The following is a 5,780-nucleotide window of genomic DNA, read 5'->3' as shown; positions in this document are numbered from 1 at the left end:
ATCATGTGTGTCAACACGTAACTAAAGAAGCCACTTTGCTTTTCTGATGAAGAAAATTGAGGAATATTCAGGAGGACTTTTTTCTCCAGCTGGGGCCATTAGCATGTGGAGGCAGAACACAGGGCTACAAATAAAACTGGTTCTTGTTTGTCACTGTCAACACCACCAGAGAACACATTATGGAAGCTGCTGAGGCCAGCCAATGATTCACACAGGAGGACATCTGCACCAGTTTAATTAAAGATAAAGAACCATCCCCAATGGCACCCTATTCCCTAGAGTGCGCTACTTTAAACCAGAGCCTTCCTTGGCCCTGGTCAAATGTACTGCACTAAATAAGGAATCGGGAATCGTCCTCATCCTCCATATGCGACACAGCCAGTCAGTACGTCCAAATCATCTCCACAGGCATGGCTGTACTCTCTGTATTGTCCTAGGAGCCAGGTTGATATCCAAGAACTCTACAGCGTCCATTCTAAGAGGTAAGGCTGCCATTAGTCTTGTGTACTGTAGACTGTTCATTAAACCTGTTGAAAAGGGCTAGGCTTCTTCCCTCTACCAAGTGTCCTCAGATCAACAATACAGTATTTATAACAAAAACACAACATGGTGGAAAAAACTAAGAGGCAGATTTCTTTGTGCGTGTGTGTGTGTGTGTGTGTGTGTGTGTGTGTGTGTGTGTGTGTGTGTGTGTGTGTGTGTGTGTGTGTGTGTGTGTGTGTGTGTGTGTGTGTGTGTGTGTGTGTGTGTGTGTGTGTGTGTGTGTGTGGAGCACATGCTGTGTACAGTATACATTTGTAATGCTTGCCTGTGGTGCACTGAGGGAGAGGGAGTCCTCCAGCGGTGGAGGTGACATTGAGGTGTCAAGCTGAGGAGGCTGATGTGGCGTCTCTGGTTCCACATCCACGTTCCTGATGTCAACCGGCCACTTCTGCTCAAATGCGTGCCAAATTAAGACATATTCTTCACACACATGTAGGCACACACACACATTCTTATCCAAGCCCAGCTATCATTTATCCACTGATAGAGATATACAGTATAGATTTTCATTGGATGAATCCTTGCATCAATAACTGTCTCAACTAGATGGGGAGCCCTGTCATTTAAAATGCTCTCACAAGCCACATAGTCCAAAAACAGTGTAACCAGATAACACAAATATAGTTTCTGTAGCCTAAACATTGTGTTTGAGATGCTTTTCAGGATAAGAGGGTTTGTCAAAGCATTTTACAGGCTCTGTGTGTCAGTCAGCTCAGCGATATTGTAATTTAGTCCCCAGTCTGCTGGTGTCAAGAGCTGTCCCAGGGTGTATCCCAAATGGCACCCTATTCTATACTATGTAGTGCACTACTTTTCACCAGACCCCTATGGGCCCTGGTCAAAAGTAATGCGCTATAAAGGGAGTAGTGTGCCATTTGAGATATCGTTAAGAGAGTCCTGTCTTTGCTGCTTGCAGGGTCCTCCCCCTCCCCTCCTTCTCTCTGGTAGGTGTCCAAGCAACATTGGGGCTCTTTTTACTGCGGGTCGAGCTGATTTTGAGTTGGGTAAATATTGTTTTTGGCCAACACAGGAAGAGGCTAGGAATCTGCTATGAGGTGTTTCTGTCTGAGTGGACTCATAACTTAGACACAGTGTCTAAAGAGCCATGTGAACACAGAGGAGCATTCACAACATGAGACAGACAACCGTTACAGAATCGCATGTTGCTTTTCCATCACTTAGTAAATATTAGAGTATTCATTTCATGCTTTTCCATGTGTTTTTATGAGACATACTGTAGGAGGCTCAGTTAAGAGTGAACAGTACGGCTACAACATAACAGGACTGGGAAACCATACCACCCTCTCTCTAGTTTCCCTGTCATACATTGTTAGGATCACCACTGTATCATGGGAAGGACTCTTTTATGCATTCACACTTCATTTTGTCATAAGGTATTGGAATTCTAACCTTCTCTGGGTCCTTGAATAACGCTATAGGAAATGTATTGTATCATTTTTATTGTTCGTTATTACACAAACACCCACCCACCCACACACACAAACACCCACACAAACACCCACCCACCCAAACAACCACCCACCCACCCACCCACACAAACACAAACACCCACCCACCCAAACAACCACCCACCCACACAAACACCCACCCACCCACACAAACACCCACCCCACACACACACACAAACACCCACACAAACACAAACACCCACCCACACAAACACCCACCCCTACACACACAAACACCCACCCCCACACACACAAACACCCACCCACCCACCCACACACACACAAACACCCACCCACCCACACACAAACACCCACCCACCCACACACACCCACCCACCCACCCACCCACACCCACCCACCCACCCAAACACCCACAAACACCCACCCACCCACACACAAACAAACACCCACCCCCACACACACACAAACACCCACCCACACAAACACCCACCCACCCACACACAAACACCCACCCACACAAACACCCACCCACCCACACACAAACACCCACCCACAAACACCCACCCACAAACACCCACCCACAAACACCAACCCACCCACACACAAACACCCACCCACCCACACAAACACTCACTCACACACACAAACACCCACCCACACACACAAACACCCACCCACACAAACACCCACCCACACAAACACCCACAAACACCCACTCACACACACAAACACCCACCCACACACAAACACCCACACAAACACCCACAAACACCCACTCACACACACAAACACCCACCCACACACAAACACCCACACAAACACCCACAAACACCCACTCACACACACAAACACCCACCCACAGTACCAGCAGCAGCGGTCTCCACTGACCTGTCCTCTCTGTGCTCTCAGAAGCCCCTGATGGAGAAACCAGCCTGTCTGATTTCTCCTGACTCAGGATAGTTTACTAACTGAGTCTCTCAACACTGTGGCTCTTCTCAGCGGTGCCAACATCACTATTCCCCCTCTCTCCCTCCTCCCCAACCCTCACAGCTGTCCTGTCCTGTAGTCCCCCTCTCCTCTCCCTCTCCTTCCCTCTAACCCCTCCCCTGTGTCTGTGAAGAAAATATCAACCCTCACAGCTGTCCTGTAGAACTGTAGAGCCTTCACTGGGTTAGTCGGAGAGAATGATGCTAAATACTGGGAGTATGTTTCTGCTGGTTAGAGGAGCAGAGAATGATGCTAAATACTGGGAGTATGTTTCTGCTGGTTAGAGGAGGAGAGCATGATGCTAAATACTGGGAGTATGTTTCTGCTGGTTAGAGGAGGAGAGCATGATGCTAAATACTGGGAGTATGTTTCTGCTGGTTAGAGGAGGAGAGCATGATGCTAAATACTGGGAGTATGTTTCTGCTGGTTAGAGGAGGAGAGCATGATGCTAAATACTGGGAGTATGTTTCTGCTGGTTAGAGGAGGAGAGCATGATGCTAAATACTGGGAGTGTGTTTCTGCTGGTTAGAGGAGGAGAGCATGATGCTAAATACTGGGAGTGTGTTTCTGCTGGTTAGAGGAGGAGAGCATGATGCTAAATACTGGGAGTGTGTTTCTGCTGGTTAGAGGAGGAGAGCATGATGCTAAATACTGGGAGTGTGTTTCTGCTGGTTAGAGGAGGAGAGCATGATGCTAAATACTGGGAGTGTGTTTCTGCTGGTTAGAGGAGGAGAGCATGATGCTAAATACTGGGAGTATGTTTCTGCTGGTTAGAGGAGGAGAGCATGATGCTAAATACTGGGAGTATGTTTCTGCTGGTTAGAGGAGGAGAGCATGATGCTAAATACTGGGAGTGTGTTTCTGCTGGTTAGAGGAGGAGAGCATGATGCTAAATACTGGGAGTGTGTTTCTGCTGGTTAGAGGAGGAGAGCATGATGCTAAATACTGGGAGTGTGTTTCTGCTGGTTAGAGGAGGAGAGCATGATGCTAAATACTGGGAGTGTGTTTCTGCTGGTTAGAGGAGGAGAGCATGATGCTAAATACTGGGAGTGTGTTTCTGCTGGTTAGAAGAGGAGAGCATGATGCTAAATACTGGGAGTGTGTTTCTGCTGGTTAGAGGAGGAGAGCATGATGCTAAATACTGGGAGTGTGTTTCTGCTGGTTAGAGGAGGAGAGCATGATGCTAAATACTGGGAGTGTGTTTCTGCTGGTTAGAGGAGGAGAGCATGATGCTAAATACTGGGAGTGTGTTTCTGCTGGTTAGAGGAGGAGAGCATGATGCTAAATACTGGGAGTATGTTTCTGCTGCCAAACAAGTTGGAGCCTTGTAACTACCTGTTCTGAATTGGATCTACCATTCATTTATCTTGGGGGGCGTGATAACCATAACAGTTTGAGTTCAAATACATTACTGATATGAAAGAGTCAAGCTGTTGTAGGTAGGGAAAAATCATGCACATATCCCTTTATGACCATGAGAGAGAAGTCCGGCCGTAAGTCTGTCACTTCTGGGTTCTGGGCCAGAGTTTCAAAAGACAACATCCAAGCCCTCTGGCATCAAAATTGTCATTTTAAATCACAACATATGTATGAGCCAAGCTCCTTTAGGTGAAAAGAGCTACAATGGAACGAGAAACAGTGATGTGTGATTCCAGTCCTACCTACTGACTGCAGGGTGAGCTGTCCTGGGGAGGAGACGTGTCCCTGTCTAGGGTTGGGGTGAAGCTCTGTCCCCCTCCCCGTCCTGGGCCCTGTCCTGGCCCTTGGCCGGCTGGTGGGGGAGTGTCCAGTCAGCAGTCCCTGCAGGATGCAGTATGGGTCTCTGGCCCTCGCGGACCTCTCCCTCCTCCTCCCCCTTCTCCAAACAGGAACCCTCGGGATTGGGGAACACATTAGGTCAGACAGTCACACCTCACTGACCTATTCCACAACATTTTGCTACGTCTGCCCTTCTGAACATCACGTTGCACTGCAAGGGATTTCTGCCTTGTCTGTTTGTTTGTTAGCTCAGTCTGTGACAAGTCTGGTGAATTACTGTTCTTGATTGAAAGTCAGCATAAATCCAGCGTTTACAGACACTGACATAAGCTTTTGCTTATACTAGAATTTCCCTTGGATTTCCCTTACATAAATCCTATACGCAAAAAACAATAAGGTCACCCTCATTTTTGGCATGCATAGACAAAGAAATGTATAATGTATACCCTTAAACCATCATATATGGGGAAAGCCTGCCACAGTATGTGTACAGTAGTGCAGAAGTCTGATAGTTACCTCTGGGTCAGGGCATGTCTGAATGATGACCCCCTGGTCAATCTTAGCCAGCAGAGACAGGATGAGGTCGTGGTGGGCCGGGATAGCAGGCCTCCTGACCTGGCCCTCACTGAGAGGTGTCACAGACCTGAGTGAAACAGAAAATAAATGATCACCTGACGTCTGCGTGCCTGAGTGTATGTGAAGCTGCGATGTCTATTTTTTATTTATTTTTTAATTTTTTTATTTAACCTTTATTTAACCAGGTAGGCAAGTTGAGAACAAGTTCTCATTTACATCTGCGACCTGGCCAAGATAAAGAAAAGCAGTTCGACACATACAGTGAGGGAAAAAAGTATTTGATCCCCTGCTGATTTTGTACGTTTGCCCACTGACAAAGAAATGATCAGTCTATAACTTTAATGGTAGGTTTATTTGAACAGTGAGAGACAGAATAACAACAAAAAAATCCAGAAAAACGCATGTCAAAAATGTTATAAATTGATTTGCATTTTAATGAGGGAAATAAGTATTTGACCCCTCTGCAAAACATGACTTAGTACTTGG

The 5,780-nt window shown here is 46.8% G+C and overlaps 1 long non-coding RNA gene across 1 annotated transcript; it reads right to left on the bottom strand.

The window, feature by feature from the left end:
* Positions 1-814: 814 nt before the first annotated feature.
* Positions 815-5,444, bottom strand: LOC123724123 (uncharacterized). Its single transcript, XR_006756815.1, has 3 exons — positions 5,235-5,444; positions 4,622-4,833; positions 815-931 (listed from the first exon to the last, which is right to left on the bottom strand). It is a non-coding gene; the product is annotated as an uncharacterized lncRNA (long non-coding RNA).
* Positions 5,445-5,780: the final 336 nt, after the last annotated feature.

Source organism: Salmo salar, chromosome ssa09 (genome assembly GCF_905237065.1).
Source record: "Salmo salar chromosome ssa09, Ssal_v3.1, whole genome shotgun sequence".
Lineage (NCBI taxonomy): Eukaryota > Metazoa > Chordata > Actinopteri > Salmoniformes > Salmonidae > Salmo > Salmo salar.
Note: the sequence above shows the minus strand (reverse complement) of the source record. Positions and strands in the feature narration are given on the sequence as shown.